The 16,842-nt window shown below is 38.3% G+C and overlaps 1 protein-coding gene across 6 annotated transcripts in view; it reads left to right on the forward strand.

The window, feature by feature from the left end:
• The window catches only part of tbc1d22a (TBC1 domain family, member 22a), a 222,600-nt gene that overhangs the window by 25,310 nt on the left and 180,448 nt on the right, over positions 1–16,842 (forward strand). The window lies entirely within an intron of this gene.

Genomic DNA, 16,842 nt, shown 5'->3' on the forward strand with positions numbered 1-16,842 from the left:
AAATAGGGGCAAGAACTGCCTGTTCAATAACAAACCAGGGAGGGGCTCTCTCAGGTGGAAGTGACCAATGAGCCAAATGTCTGAGACTGAACGCATAGTAATAAAACAAAATCTTGGGTAGGCCTAGCCCACCTTTGTCAATCGGCCTATGTAACTTATTAAAATGCAATCTGGGACGTTTACCATTCCAAATGAAGGACTTCACTATGCTATTGAATTGCTTGAAATAAGAGAGGGGGACATCTACAGGTAGGGACTGTAGCAGGTAGTTAAATTTTGGAATACAATTCATTTTAATAACATTAACCTTTCCAATCATCGATAAATGTAATGAAGTCCACCTGCCCACATCGCTCAAATCTTTTTATTAAAGGGTCAAAATTGACCAACTAAATCAGACAAATTTGCTGGGAATAAAATCCCCAAATACTTAATGCCCTGTTTGGGCCACTGGAAGGCGCCCGGCTGGAAAGCCGTTACTGGACAGTACGCTGTCAGTGCCAAAGCTTCGGATTTAGACCAATTAACTTTGTATCCTGAGAACTTGGAAAAGGAATTAATAATTCTGTGAAGGCAAGGCATAGATCTAATAGGTTCAGAGACAAATAATAAAATATCATCTGCATAAAGCAGAAGCTTATGCGCCACACCTCCTGCAATCACCCCTGGAAAATCATCCTCCTTTCTTATCGCGGTTGCTAATGGTTCCAGGGCAAGACAGAACAATAATGGGGAAAGAGGGCAGCCCTGCTGAGTTCCCCTATCCAGAGTAAAATAATCTGAAATGAATCCATTTGTTTGTACCGCTGCTACAGGGTGTTTATAAAGTAACTTAATCCAACCAATAAATGTACTCCCAAACCCATACATTTCCAAAATCTTAAAAAGAGAATCCCATTCTACCACATCAAACGCCTTTTCGGCATCAAGTGAGATGGCAGCGACTGGAGACTGATCATTCACAACTACCCGCATAATAATGATGAGATGCCTGATGTTATCAGAAGAGCTATGGCCCCGAATAAACCCCACCTGATCTATATGTATAAGAGATGTCATAACTTAATCGGTTAGCCAATATTTTTGACAATAATTTTACATCTAGTTGGATCAGGGAGATTGGATGGTATCTTTTACATTCACTTGGATCTTTGTCCTTTTTAAGAATCAGACTGATCCGGGCTTGTGTCATGGTTGGAGGAAGCTTTCCATTCTTTAATGATTCAGTATAAACTTCTAACAAAAGTGGAGCCAGTTCTGTAGCATATGATTTGAAAAACTCAGCGGCAAAGCCGTCAGGCCCCAGAGCCTTGCCTGTAGGTAAGGCTTTAATTACCTCATCAAGCTCCTCCAAGGTTATCTCAGAATCAAGAGAGTTTTTTTGCTCAATCATCAGTTTAGGAAGTTCTAATGGTTCCACAAAGTTTCTAATATCTTCATCAGTAGACGAAGACATGAAACTATAAAGATCAATATAGAACTCTTTAAAGGCATTATTAATATCAATGGCTGAAGTGAAAATTTCACAACCAGCAGATTTCACTGAGGGAATGATAGAAAGAGACTCTCTCTGCTTTATATATCTAGCCAAAAGCTTCCCTGCTTTGTCACCCGACTCAAAGTATGACTGTCTTGCCCTGGATAACCAAAACTCCACTTTCCGCAACAAAATAATATTATATCTATATTTAAATGGGTCAATTCTCTGAGGCCATCAGCTGACATACGGTGCTTCAGCTCTGCCTCTGCACTTTTAATATTCTCTTCCAACTCCACAAGTTCTCGTGCTTTGGATTTTTTGATGAATGAGGCGTACTGTATGATCCGACCCCTAAGAACCGCCTTAAGTGCCTCCCTAGCCACGCCCACAGAGGATACTGTGGACCAGTTGGTCTCCATATAAACATTGATTTCAGACTTTAACATTTGTTGGAATTCAGGATTTTGCAAAAGGGATACATTAATGTGCCAACTGTATGAATTATTTTTCTCCATATGTGGCAACATCCCTAAACTCACCAGGGCGTGATCTGAGACTAAGATGTTTCCAAATGAGCAATCAACAACAGATGAAATGAGGGATTTGGATATAAAAAAAAAATCTATTCTAGTATAAATCTTATGGACTGATGGAAAAAAAATTTATAGTCCCTACCAGATGGGTTCAAAAGTCTCCAAATATCCGTAAGACCAAGATTTTTACACATCCTGTGATGCGTCAGTGTTGCTCTAGGGGGCTTGCACACTTTTGCTTCACTATGATCAAGGACTGAGTCCATCAAAAGATTAAAGTCTCCTCCCAATATTATATCATGATGGGTGCCAGCGGCTTGCAACATCCTTTCAAGATCTATAAAAAAGCCCTGATCATCAGCGTTAGGTGCGTAAATATTAGCCAAAATCAACCTTTGCCCTTGAATTTCAACTAACACAATAATGACTCTTCCTAATTTATCTTTAATCTGTTTGAGACATTTGAATTGTAGATGTTTATTAATCAATATAATGACTCCCTTGCTCTTACTTGAGCCAGCACTAAAAAAAACATGTCCACCCCATATCTTCCCAAATTTTTCTGCTTCCATCGGGGAGAGATGCGTTTCTTGAAAAAACACTATATCATATTTCTTACGTTTAAGAAAAGTAATAACCTTCCTTCTTTTTATGGGGTGCCCCAACCCATTTACATTCCATGTGGCGAGAGATAGTACACTCATATTAACAGCTGACATATTGATATAATAAAAAAATAAAACAATTGTGTGTCAAAAACAAAATTATACAGACCACATTCCCCATTAGTGAAACAATCAACCCCCGAACAAAACAAACAGAAAAAAGAAAAACATGCACATTAACCCCGCGCATGAAAGCGCCAACTGGCGACAATCCCTCTAAACTCAAAAGGTCCTTGAACGCCATCGGATTGCTCAATTTTGCCTCACAAATTTGTGAGGCAAAATTACATAACAGAAAATACTTTGTAAAATAAACCCAGCAAATAGGAAGAATGAACTCAAAGAGTTCAGTGAGCTGGCTGTTATGAGTTCAACCAATGACGTAATCATTCCAGTGTCCCGTAAATAAAAAAAACTCAACAAAACAAACTACAGCCAGCAGGAGGAATAAGCACGAAGAACGAACAGATTAATTCACAGCTGTTCCAAAGGAGTGTTATTCAATAGAACAAGCGCCAGCCACTAGGCGGAACCAATACAAAAAGAAACAAAACCGGCATCCCAGTTCCCCGGATGGTCGAGTCAATTCACTCGGAGGCCACATAAAAGTATATACCATGACTTACACAATCCGTCAACTTTATAAAAGACATCCTTTGTGTGAGCATGTAGTTATTTTGCGGTCATCCGTAGTCTCCACTCTCAATTTGTCCAGGAACTTCAATGCAAAAGTAATCTTTCATCAATGCAAAGTTTCTTTAAGGAAAAGTGTTATTCACAAAACAAGCTCCAGCCACTTGGTGGAGCCAACGCAAAAAACCCAAAATGTCGCCCAGCTTCCTCAAGAGTAAGTACAGCAAGTCAGACCCACTCACATGAGAAACACCCAATGGTTTACTCAGACATTGATTCTATAAAAGACATTGCCTGATTTGGACATGTAAATACTTTGCGACGACCTTCGTTTCTATTCTCAGTTTGGCCGGAAACATCAGAGCAAACGGGATCTTTTTCTGATGTAAGAGTTTCTTACATTCCTTGAACCGATCGCGTTTCTCTCTTGTCAAACTTGCAAAGTCCGGGAACAAGAAAATATTATGGTTCTTCCAAGAAAGCTTCCCTTTGCTCCTCGCCTGGCGCAACACAAGATCTTTATCGGATGATCTCAGAAATCTGGCCAGAATCGGTTGGGGCCTGTCTTCCTCAGCAGATCTGTGAGCCGGGACTCTGTGAGCTCGCTCAATTTCCAGCTTGTGGCCTGTTATGTCGAGCAGACTCGGGAAAAGCTCATCTAGGAATTTCACCATGTCTCTGCCTTCCTCATGCTCAGGAATTCCAACAATTCGAACATTATTCCTGCGGCTTCTATTCTCAAGATCTTCAAGCTTTTCAAGGAGATGTTCCAAATCAACTTTGGTCACGGGCGGATTAGCGGTTAATTCCCTCTCCGAAGATTCCAAAAAATCGATTCGTTTTTCAACATCAGTCACTCTTTTAACTATCTCAGAGAATTTTATTTCCATCACCATAATCGATCGACGTATTACAGCAAGATCCTCCAAGTCAGCAAGAATCTTCGTCAACATCACCGACATGTTGGACAGTTGACGCTGGATTCCTTCTCCCGCCGCGCCATCCAAATCGAGTCCCCGGTCTGTAGGCCTGTCGGGGCTTTCATCCTGAACACGTAAGTGTCTTTTAATGTCTCCAGAGCCCGAGGATTTTGACTTCTTTGCCATGTTTTGCAACAAAGGGCAAATGTGTAACTGGGTGTATCAAAATTCACCAGATTATAACATGAGAATAATCGAAAATTCAGCGAAGTGCGCAGAGCTCGTCGCTCACACGTCTGCTCCTTGCATGGCGTCACGTGACCCCCTGTTCCACAAAGTTTCTAATATTTTCATCAGTAGACGAAGACATGGACCTATAAATATCTAGATAGAACTCTTTAAAGGCATTATTAATATCAATGGCTGAGGTAAAAATGTCACCACCAGCTGATTCCTCTGAGGGAATGGTAGAAAAAGACTCTCTCTGCTTTATATATTTGGCGCTTCAGCTCTGCCTCTGCACTTTTAATGTTCTCTTCCAACTCCACGAGTTCTCGTGCTTTGGATTTTTTGGTGAATAAGGCATACTGTATGATCCGACCCTAAGAACCGCCTTAAGTGCCTCCCACCAGTTGGTCTCCATATAAACATTGATTTCAGACTTTAACATTTGTTGGAATTCAGGATTTTGCAAAAGGGATACATTAATGTGCCAACTGTATGAATTATTTTTCTCCATATGTGGCAACATCCCTAAACTCACCAGGGCGTGATCTGAGACTAAGATGTTTCCAATTGAGCAATCAACAACAGATGAAATGATATATATAAAATAAAAGATAAAACTATTCTAGAAAAAAATCTTATGGACTGATGAAAAAAATTTATAGTCCCTACCAGATGGGTTCAAACGTCTCCAAATATCTGTAAGACCAAGATTTTTACACATCCTTTGAAGCATCAGTGTTGTTCTAGGGGGCATACACACTTTTGCTTCACTATGATCAAGGACTGAGTCCATCAATAGATTAAAGTCTCCACCCAATATTATATCATGAGGGGTGCCAGCGGCTTGCAGCATCCCTTCAACATCTATAAAAAAGCACTGATCATCAGCATCAGGTGCGTAAATATTAGCCAAAATCAACCTTTGCCTCTGAATTTCTGCTAAAACAACGACTCTTCCTAATTTATCTTTAATCTGTTTAAGACATTTGAATTGTAGATGCTTACTTATCAGTGTAATGACTCTCTTGCTCTTACTTGAGCCAGCACAAAGGAAAACATATCCACCCCATATCTTCCCAAATTTTTCATCTTCCTGTGGGGAAAGATGCATTTCTTGAAGAAACACTATATCATATTTCTTACGTTTAAGAAGAGAAATAACTTTCCTTCTATTTATGGGATGCCCCAATCCATTCACATTCCACATGGAGAGAGACAATCAACTCATATTAACATTTGACATTTTGACATATTAGAAAAAATAGATTGTGTGTCAAAAATAAAATTATAAAGACCACATTCCACATTAGTGCAACAATCAAACCCCAAACTTCCCTCCGAACCAAACAAACAGAAAAAAGAGAAACGTGCGCATTAACCCCATGCACGACAGCATCAACCAGCGTCCATACCTCTAAACTCAAACAGTCCATGAATGCCTAAGTGAGCCCCCGTGACAACTTTGCCGTCGGAATGCTCAAGTCTGGTGTTTCTATACAAATTTTGTAAAACAGAATTTCACAACAGAAGATAATCTATAATACAAACTCAAGCCAATAGGCGGAATAAACGCAAAGAACATGTAGATTCATCCACATAACTGTCCCGAAGGTGTGTTCCTCCACAAAACAAACTCCAGCCTCTAGCGGAACCAGCACACACACACAAAAAAAAAAAAGAAAAAAAAAAAAAAAGGCCATTCAGTTTCCTCAGACAATCAAACGAATGTTCAGTGATCCAGCCCATTCAACTGCTACATGATTGCAACAAATGACCCAATCACTCCAGTGTCCTGCAAGAAATACTCCACAAAACAAACTCCAACCAATAGGATGCATAAGCACAAAGAACGTGCAGATTCATCCACAACACTGTCCCGAAGGAGTGCTGCTACACAAAACAAACTCCAGCCGCTAGGAGGAACCAGCACAAAAAGAAACAAAAAAGCTCTCAGCTTCCTAGGACGATCAAGTGGATGTTCAGTGAGTCGGTTCACTTGGGTGCAATGTGAGAACCACAAAATAACTTACTCAGTCCATTGACATTATGAAGGGCATTGCTTGCTAGGGACATGTAAATACTTTACAGCTATCCTTAGTATCTATTCTTAATATGGCTGGGAACATCAGTGCAAAAGCGACCTTCTGTTGATGTAAGAGTTTCTTGCATTCCTTGAATCGATTACCTTTCTCTCTTGTTGAATTCGCAAAATGCTGTGGTTCTTCCAAGAAAGACTTCCTTTACTCCTCGCCTCGTGTAACATGAGATCTTTATCGGATGATCTCAGAAATTTGGCCAGAATTGATCGGGGCCTGTCTCCCTCAGTGGATCACCGAGCCGGGACCCTGTGAGCTCGCTCGATTTCCAGCTTATGGCCTGTTATGCCAAGCAGATTCGGAAAGAGCCCGTCCAGGAATTCCACCATATTTTGACCCACTGGTCCCTCAGGAATTCCAACAATTCGGACGTTATTTCGCCTCTTACGATTCTCCATATCCTCCAGCTTCTCCCTCTCCGATGACTCCAGATAATCAATCCGTTTCTCGACATTCGCCTCTCTTGTAACCACCTCAGTGAATTTTGTCTCCATGGCCATAATCGAACGACTTACTGCAGCAAGATCCTCCAAGTCAGCAACGACCTTCATCAGCATTGCCGACATGTTTCACAATTCTAGCCAAATTTCATTCACTTCTCCGGCCAGATCGCTCCGGGGGGGGGCGTCAGCTGGAGCACGTAAGTGTCTTTTAATGTCTCCAGAGCCCGAGGATTTTGAATTCTTTGACACATTATTTTCCTAGAACAGTTATGGATCAGGGTGTATCGAATCTCACCGGTTTATGACACAAAAAGTATAAAAACTAGCAAAGTGCGCAGAGCTCACCGTTCACATGTCCGAACCTCACATGGCGTCATGTGACTGTCCCGGAGAGCGCCTTTTTGAAGATTCCACTCCACTCTTTCAGGCCACTCAGTGCTGCTCACTCAACCCAGAATGTGCTTTGTGAAATGCTGGTTTGGGAATCTGCAAAATAAGCAATAGGCCTGAGGTTATGGAGCTCAAACATTGTTTTAGTGAAGTTGCAAACCTTATAGCTTAAATGCAAAGTGTAAATCAAAGTTAAAAACGAGGAAATCGAAAGGGAGTGTGGAGAGACCGTGAGAATTAGCAAATATTCCTTTTGGAATTGTACACGTCACATTGCCAGAAAGCACGAGGATGTGCTATGCGAACATGGTAGCATATTTCCTTGAATCCCGGTGAACACAAACAAAAAATCCCTGCATCAAAACCAATAAACATGTATGATTTTGCAGATCAGTGTGTCCTAATTTGCAGGTGGAACATTCTGCTTTCATGCCTCCGTTGTACAGTTGAGCAATTGATTGGTAAAGTTTTCCGCTCTCGTATAGAGAATTTCATAGCAGAATTATCTCACTTAATCGACCACCTGTTGCTTTCGATTTCTGCTTTGGGATAAAGTGGCACATAACTGCTGGTCAGTTTCCCAAAGCCAAATCCACACCTTAACGATAAGTGAAATGTAAAAAACTGACTCTAGATTAGTGGTTGCGGATAACATCTTCGACATCGCTTGCTGCATTCATGCTCAGAGAAAAAAGCTATAAATTATATGATTTTATATTGTACATTAGGAAAAAAAAATCTTAAACGAAGGCAGTGTAATTTGTGAATTAAATAATTTGTATTTGTTTTGGGATCATTAAACCTGATTTCATCTAATATATATATTGGACAAAATCTTTTTTTTTATGTGGGACGAATATTTGTTATTTGTTAAATCCATGCTTAAACTCTGCTGTACATATAAAGAGTGCATGCACAACACATGATTGTTTGACGCATATAAAGTCCAGATTCACTTTATAATGCTTTAGAAATATCAAGAAAAAACAAAGTGGGCACATGGTAACTTCTAATATAATAATTATTATATTAATAACCACAGTCCTTTAGATTGCATATGATTCGTACATTTAAAATTGTAGGGAATATTAATCAGCTGAAAAAGAGAAAAACATTCACTGTTCTGGATAACTTAATATGCCCTTTAAAACTGAACACAAAATTAGGATGATAAATTGCTCATTTTAATTTACAGACCCAAAGTCTGATAGCATTAAATCAGAAACATAATAATGTCTCAAATCTATACAGTATAATCATTCCGTGCAGACATCTGAAGAACAATTATGAATTTCACTTTTACCTGCAATATTTTTCCTGGTACCAGTCCGTGTTTTCATTATTGCCTTAAACGACTCGAACAAACTTTAAAGTTGAAAAGATTGTGGTTTTCTGGGTCGGTTGTGTCACTCGGGTCCAGTTTAAATTGAAAAGCACAAATTTGTGCATATGCGAGTTTCTGCGTTAACACACATTTGTTTTATCACTTGTAGAGGCATGTTTGATAACTTGTTTAAGTTAGGTAATTTAGAAGATGTTCAATGACATATGCTAACACAGAAATATTTGACTGATTACAAATGATAAGGAAGGTCTGGTTGACCCGATTATCTAACAGTCGTTGTAAACCAGTACAAAATAAACAGTGAGATTTTATATACTAAAACACAGCAATACAATCACATAATTTCAGATGTGTACATTACTAATCATTTGATAATTTAATAAATGTTGGCCTAAAGTCTATATTTCACCCAGAGGGGCTCCTCAGCCCATGTGGGCAGAAGGGGCAGTTGCTCGGGCCACTGTAGCTACCCCCTGTGTACGTGCTTGGAACCAAGTATTCTACAGAGAAATGTAATGTCAGAGCAGGATTTGAGCGAACGTTTTTTTACCGGTGAGCATGAGCGGTACTCGAGCGGAGCGTCTGCTTTGTCCGTGAGCGGTTGAGTGGAGCGCACACGCATGGAGCGGGTTATTGAGCGGAGTGTCACACCGCTTCGCTTCGCTCACATGCTCTGGTCCCTGGCGAATGGTGTGTGTCGTTCACTTTTTGTTCTCTCTCACTTTGTGTCTCAAAAACTCGCAGATGAACTTTTGCTGGTATTGACATTCTTTAGAAATCCTGTTGAAGTGGCAGAATATGTTATTTTGTAGCTGGTGTGTTTTAAGAGATTATAGAGCTAACACTGCCAGAGTAAGTCCATTCAGAAAGGTTGCGTTTAATTCACTGTGTGGCAGCATGTGAAGCACACAATAATAGACCAACCACTAGCTGAACACAAAGATGCACTTGTAAAGGCATTATAATGTATAGGTTGTTCTGGAGAGGTGATGTTCTTTATAAAGAACACACAGTGAGCTGCAGTATAGCCATTTCCTCTTACTGGAGAACTGAGATTGAACATTTAAAGAATAGTTCAGCCACAAATGGAAATGTGCAATTATAGATTTATAGATATCAACAATTCAACTTTCACTAGTTAAAAGGATAATTTTTGAAGTGAAAGCAATTTTTTTTTTTATATATCAGCCATTACATTTGCTCTAGTAAAAATGTTAATTCTTGATATAAAATGTCATGACATTACTCGCAGAAATACAAATTTTTATTATAAAAACATTATTTTAAAGGTGCAGTATGTAAGATTCAGAAACCCTTGTTATTAATGACACCTGTGGCCGTTAAGTGAACTGCAGTCTGCTACCTGTTGCTCGCGCTTGTGCACACACTCCATAGGGACGCGAGCATCAGCCAAAACAGAGAGACTGAACGTGATTCACTGGCTGACAGATGAGGTAGCATAATTAAAATTACAGTTATGATTGTTTTACTACAATCTTTGAGACTGCATATTATATTTGACTCTCCTGTTCGCTGGAACAGGGCTAAAACAAAGTGTGGATATAGGTCTGACTATTCGAGACTATAGTTTGAAGTAATCACTTTTCTTTGCATGATACATTGACTGCATTTATACGATAACCTATGTTGGTGTTAGCTAGCTAGCCAGCTTTATCAATAGCTGTTAGCTAAATTTAATGGATGATGACAGTAGCTGTTTATAAAATAGATTGTACATTATAAATATGTTGACACAATTCAGTATCGATGTGATTCCATCACAACTGTCATTTTGATATATCGATGCGCTATTGTTTTATATGAATAGAATGTATATATTTTCTGTATAACCAAGTTACGTTACACTAATGAATGGGTCTTTTTGCATTATCTTTGAACATTGTCTAGCATTTATTTCATGTGTTATTGTAGTTTACCTTACTGAATAATTACAGATTAACATTGACATTAACCTGACTTTTAGTATAAAGAGAAGATCGTTGAAATTATTTGAAATTTACGAAGCAAGGTAGCAATTCGTCAGCGTTAGCAGGCAAAGATCAAGTTAGCTAAAATTACACAGATCAATCCTTATGGCACTATATTTCACATGCTTTACAGTTATGTAAGCTTACCTGTCCAATAAGAAGAACACCAATTCAGGGTCGGTTTTGATCCCCAAAACCAAATGATGGTCCCTCCAGAAATCAAATGCCCTCTCTAGATTTCGCTCGACTACGATCACGTTTCCGCTTAGCCAGACGGGATTCAGTAGAAACAGTTGTGCTCAAAAGTTTGCATACCCTGGGAGAATTGGTAATATATGTACCATTTTTAAAGAAAACATGAGTGAGCAGGCAAAACACATTTCTTTTATTTCTTATGGGATTCATATTCAACTGTAGGTTATAACAGAATGGCACAATCATAAAACAAAACATGGCAACAAAGAAAAAAATGAAATGACCCCTGTTCAAAATTCTGCATACCCTTAGTTCTTAATACTGTGTATTGCCCCCTTTAGCATCAATGACAGCGTGCAGTCTTTTGTAATAGTTGTCTATGAGGCCCCAAATTCTTGCAGGTGGTATAGCTGCCCATTTGTCTTGGCAAAATGCCTCCAGGTCATGCAAAGTCTTTGGTCGTCTTGCATGAACCGCACGTTTGAGATCTCCCCAGAGTGGCTCGATGATATTAAGGTCAGGAGACTGTGATGGCCACTCCAGAACCTTCACCTTTTTCTGCTGTAACCACTGGAGGGTCAACTTGGCCTTGTGCTTAGGGTCATTGTCATGCTGGAAAGTCCAAAAGCGTCCCATGCGCAGCTTTCGTGCAGAAGAATGCAAGTTGTCTGCCAGTATTTTCTGATAACATGCTGCATTCATCTTGCCATCAATTTTCACAAGATTCCCCGTGTCTTTAGAGCTCACACACCCCCAAAACATCAGTGAGCCACCACCATGCTTCACAGTGGGGATGGTATTCTTTTCACTATAGGCCTTGTTGACCCCTCTCCAAACATAACGCTTATGGTTGTGACCATAAAGCACTATTTTGGTCTCGTCACTCCAAATTACAGTGTGCCAGAAGCTGTGAGGCGTGTCAAGGTGTTGTCGGGCATATTGTAACCGGGCTTTTTTGTGGCATTGGCACAGTAAAGGCTTCTTTCTGGCAACTCGACCATGCAGCTAATATTTGTTCAAGTATCGTCGTATTGTGCTTCTTGAAACAACCACACCGTCTCTTTCCGGAGCAGCCTGTATTTCTCCTGAGGTTACCTGTGGGTTTTTCTTTGTATCCCGAGCAATTCTTCTGGCAGTTGTGGCTGAAATCTTTCTTGGTCTACCTGACCTTGGCTTGGTATCAAGAGATCCCCGAATTTTCCACTTCTTAATAAGTGATTGAACAGTACTGACTGGCATTTTCAAGACTTTGGATATCTTTTTTATATCCTTTTCCATCTTTATAAAGTTCCATTACCTTGTTACGCAGGTCTTTTGACAGTCTTTACTGCTCCCCATGGCTCAGTTTCTAGCCTGCTCAGTGCATCCATGTGAGAGCTAACAAACTCATTGACTATTTATACACAGACACTATTTGCAATTTAAAAAGACACAGGTGTGGGAAATTAACCTTTAATTGCAATTTAAACCTGTGTGTGTCACCTTGTGTGTCTGTTACAAGGCCAAACATTCAAGGGTATGTTAACTTTTGATCAGGGCCATTTGGGTGATTTCTGTTATCATTATGATTTAAAAAGGTGCCAAACAACTATGTGGTAATAAATGGCTTCATAAGATCACTACCCTTAAATAAAAGCAGTTTTTTTGCATGATCAGTCATATTTTCAAAATCAATGCCAAAATTTCACAATTTCTGCCAGGGTATGCAAACTTTTGAGCACAACTGTAAATGTTTTTTTGGCTTACTCAGAGTTTGTGTAGGAGTCGGTGTTGTGCTGGGAGCCGGACGTTTGCTGGATTCCATCTCTAAGATAACGTTACCTAATGTTGCAGTTTGTTGTCACTATTGAATAGCAGAAGAGAAGCTATTACTGAGGCAAGGCTCTCGGGAGTGTGCATAAACGTCACATCCTTTGGATTTTCCCGGCAAAAGTGATCCGCTCCCTTCCCATGAAAATCAGTCTACAGGCTTTAATAGGCAACCTAGGAAGTCCGGGAAGGGCTCATTTTTTAAGTTGCATTACAAGCTGTTCACACATTGGCAAAAAAAAGGCGAATATTACATGACAGTTTTTACATATTGCATCTTTAACTAGTAAACCATTATTCTTGATATCTGTAACTGCATTTTCTCTAGTAAAATTCCACAATGATCTGTCTTCACTCCTGTTCAAAACGCTATTACAGATAACTATAATTAATGTCTTACTAGTTGAAATTCTAACTTCACATAACATCAATGCTCTTCTTACTAGTAAAGATGATAATTTCTTATATCAATAATTACATTGTTACTATTGGAAATGTCCATTCCTGGTATCAACAATTGAATAAAATCTAGTAAAAATTCAATTTTTTTTATTATTAGCTTTCAACTAGTGAAATTTGAGTTGTTGATATCTATAGTTCATCTCCTGCAAATGATTAAAAGTCATAGAAATTAAAATTGCCACTAGTGAAAACCAAGTTACAGATTATAATTATATTTTTTACAAGGAAGAAATACAATGCTGATATACGAGGCATTATGTAATTGCATTTTGAACAGGGGTGAATGACCGATCAATGTGAAATTCTATTAGTGAAAATGCAGTTACATTATAATGCAATCAATGAAATGGTATTTCTGCAGGTAATGGTCATTTTTTTAATAACACATTTTTAACATTTTTACTAGTGCAAATGTAATTATATCAAGAATTAGCCTTTCAATAGTGAAATCTGAATTGTAGATAATCTATAATGAATATCCTGCACACAATTAAATGTCGAAAGGGCTTGTGATATGTTTTCGCTATTGTTTGCTATTGTACTGAGAAGACCTGCTGCATGAATATGAATAATTTTAAAGTTTGACAGGCCCAGTACCTGTTCACTTTTTAGTGTTCATTAGCGCAAGTACATGATGATATTATAATACTTTTTGGTTGAACTTTAAATACAGAATCATATAAATACACGATCTCACTTTGGGGAGCAGCCATGCAGAAATCCTGTTAATTCCAAATTCTTCATTAAGTTGTATATCATCAAGACACCATTCCCAGACTAATGAATGCATTTCTGCAAATCTTCCATTACGCTTTTTCAATGCTATAATGGCATTACTACAGAGGGCCTGAGAGTGTGTTCTCTCTGGGCAGGTACAAGCGCTTGTGTAGTATATGAGGCAGGTAGGTTGTCCTGACACATTAAAGGCTAGCTTTAATGTGTGAACTGCTTACGTGCAACTTTATAGGGAAAGCGCTCAATTCATTAAACTCAGAGCCACTCAAGGGTGTCTCCTCGGCTCGTACCTTTGAACTCTCATTTGCGCTGTCAGCCACAAAAATTAGTCAATGAATCTTGTGCACTGGCACTTAATTAAACTATCTGTTATATTTTCTCCACGTTGCATTAATCTCACGACGGGGGGATACAGAGCGAGGTTGGCTGTACATTCTTTTTTTTTATGCTGTCATTGCCACTGTCTTTGTCCCCTCGGAGACGGTGACCTCAGATGATGTCGTGATCATCCGGACAGTCGTTCCTAAAAAGCATCTGTGGTTGCAAGCTTCGTTAATCTCACACATCCTGTCAAGTACTTTTCCTGGTCATATTTTAGCCCAAATTGAAAAGGCAGGAAAAATAAGTGTTATATTTTGCATACAGAAAACGAAGGCTGTTTTTAGGACTATTAGCAAATTTTTTTTTTGACATTGTGCTATTTTTCTAATGACAGTTAACCCCCCCACCATAATGCAAAATCTCATTACCGTAATGCGGAAAAAATGATATATTATCATAATATGGCATACTGTACACAAAAACAGAAGAATTCAGGATGGGGGCAAATACTTTTTCACAGCACTGTATAATGATATGTTATAATTGTGAAGAACACTGAAAACCCTAGTAAGCTGAATTTACTCAATTGACTTACTACACTAGTTCCCTCAATTGAATTGAGTAATGGCGTCTCCAAAACTTGTGTAATTAAGTTCACTTAACTTGGGGATTGTGTAGAATGAACACAACTATTTAAGTTAACGTAACTAGATGCAAGTAGATTTAACTCAGATTTTCTATTTAAATATTGTTGTCTTCTTAATAATTTTAGTTGAATTGACTCAACTTTAGATCATACAATAACACCAATCAAATAAAGAACATTATAATCGATTTTAGGTCAGTCATTAAATAAACTTAATTCTCCACTGAAATGTACTTCAGTTGCAAATGCAGAAGGTGAACTGTTAGAGTTAACAGGGTCCAACTTGACCAAAGGGGACACAAATCACCCTAATGGTGTCATCACACGAAACAACTAGTTGCAACAAAACAACATAAATTATGCTACAAAAGAGCTAAAACCTCTATAAATTGCCCTTTAACCAAGGAAAACTAATTAAATAATTCAAGAGCAAGGCATTGTGGGTATTCACCATATTTTAAGGTATTAATACTTAAAATCTTAAGTCTAAAGATTTTTAAGATACGTTTAAGGAACATAGATATTTGAGCTATGAGGTTTGCAGTGCATTTATACATCAGGATAGTATTTGTTGTACTGCCTTTTTGCTGATTTAAGTAAAAGAACATCTGTATTAAAAGTCATTTTTACTGTAAGACAGTGAGGTTTTTTTGGTTTTTTTTTTCAGTTTCACTAACATAAAGCCCAAAGTTCATTTTCTAACCATATTCAACATCAATGAGATTCCATGTCTTTATTAAACCCCTCCAGAATGATATACTCATTCTGAAAATGATGTGGGTGAGAGCAAATAAATTACATTCGGGTATTTCAATAGAACACGGCATCCCATTTCCTTGAAAATATGCTTTTTTCACAAATCTGTTCTCTCTTATACCCACGGCTGGCAATCACCTGTCAAACAAACAAACAAAAAACAACAACATTAAAATAACATGGTGCAGGCAAAAATGTTGCAGAGATGTTGTTTATAAAAGTAAGACTTCACCCAAAAATCATTATTTACTCACCCTCCTGTTGTTTCAAACCTATATGACTTCTGTTTTGAAATGCAAAAGGAGATATTTAGCAAAATGTTCATGCTGCTTTTTTTGTTCTTGAAAAATGAATAGGTGCTGAGGCTGACAAGCTCAAAAAAGGACAAAATAAAAACAGATTAGAAGGTCTCTTTGGTCTTCTCTAAACCTTCATTTCTGCATTAATATTGAAAGTAAATCACTTTCTTAACTCATTTTAAAGGGTAATATTCTGAACTTTAGCAGCATTTTATTTTATTTTTTTCACCCAAAGTCTACTTCTGTTAATCGAGTTGTGATTTATTTTTTCATGACCATTTTCTGCTTAACTTTGTAGTTTAGTTTCAATAAGTGATTTGGGTGGAAGGTTCTACAACTTTGCTGGACTAATTTCCCTTCCTTTAAAAACATTTTAGGACAAAAACTCCCATATCAGCTTATAAACAGCAAACTCTCTTATGCAAAGTATAATATTGGCATTGAGAGCAAATTTGTGTCAATTTAGAAGAGTTGCGGCGCCTTTGAGGCTTCTCGGCAGATCGCCATCAGGAATCATTAATAATATGGAAATAAGTAGACCATATTTATGTAAGTCACTCGCATTTGCATGACAGTCAGACAATGCTATCCATTATTCATATGCTTCAATCTTCATTTGCCTCAAAAAAAAAAAAAAAACGTCACAAGAAACAACCATTGCTGATTTCAGAAAGGTTTGTTTCGAGAAAAATGAAAACCTTTTTACCAGAAGGCTCCTGTTGTATTCACAGCACATTTTGTCTGTTGTGTGAGTTTTTAAATCAACCTCTGATTTAAAATTTTGATTGATTTTTGATGTTACATAAAATATATGCACATTACAGGCATGTTTTTGAGGCCTTGAGAAATGACTAATCCACATCCAACACATTATGATTGATGCCATCAACCTCCGAAA

Source organism: Myxocyprinus asiaticus, chromosome 47, assembly GCF_019703515.2.
Source record: "Myxocyprinus asiaticus isolate MX2 ecotype Aquarium Trade chromosome 47, UBuf_Myxa_2, whole genome shotgun sequence".
NCBI classification, from domain to species: Eukaryota; Metazoa; Chordata; class Actinopteri; order Cypriniformes; family Catostomidae; genus Myxocyprinus; species Myxocyprinus asiaticus.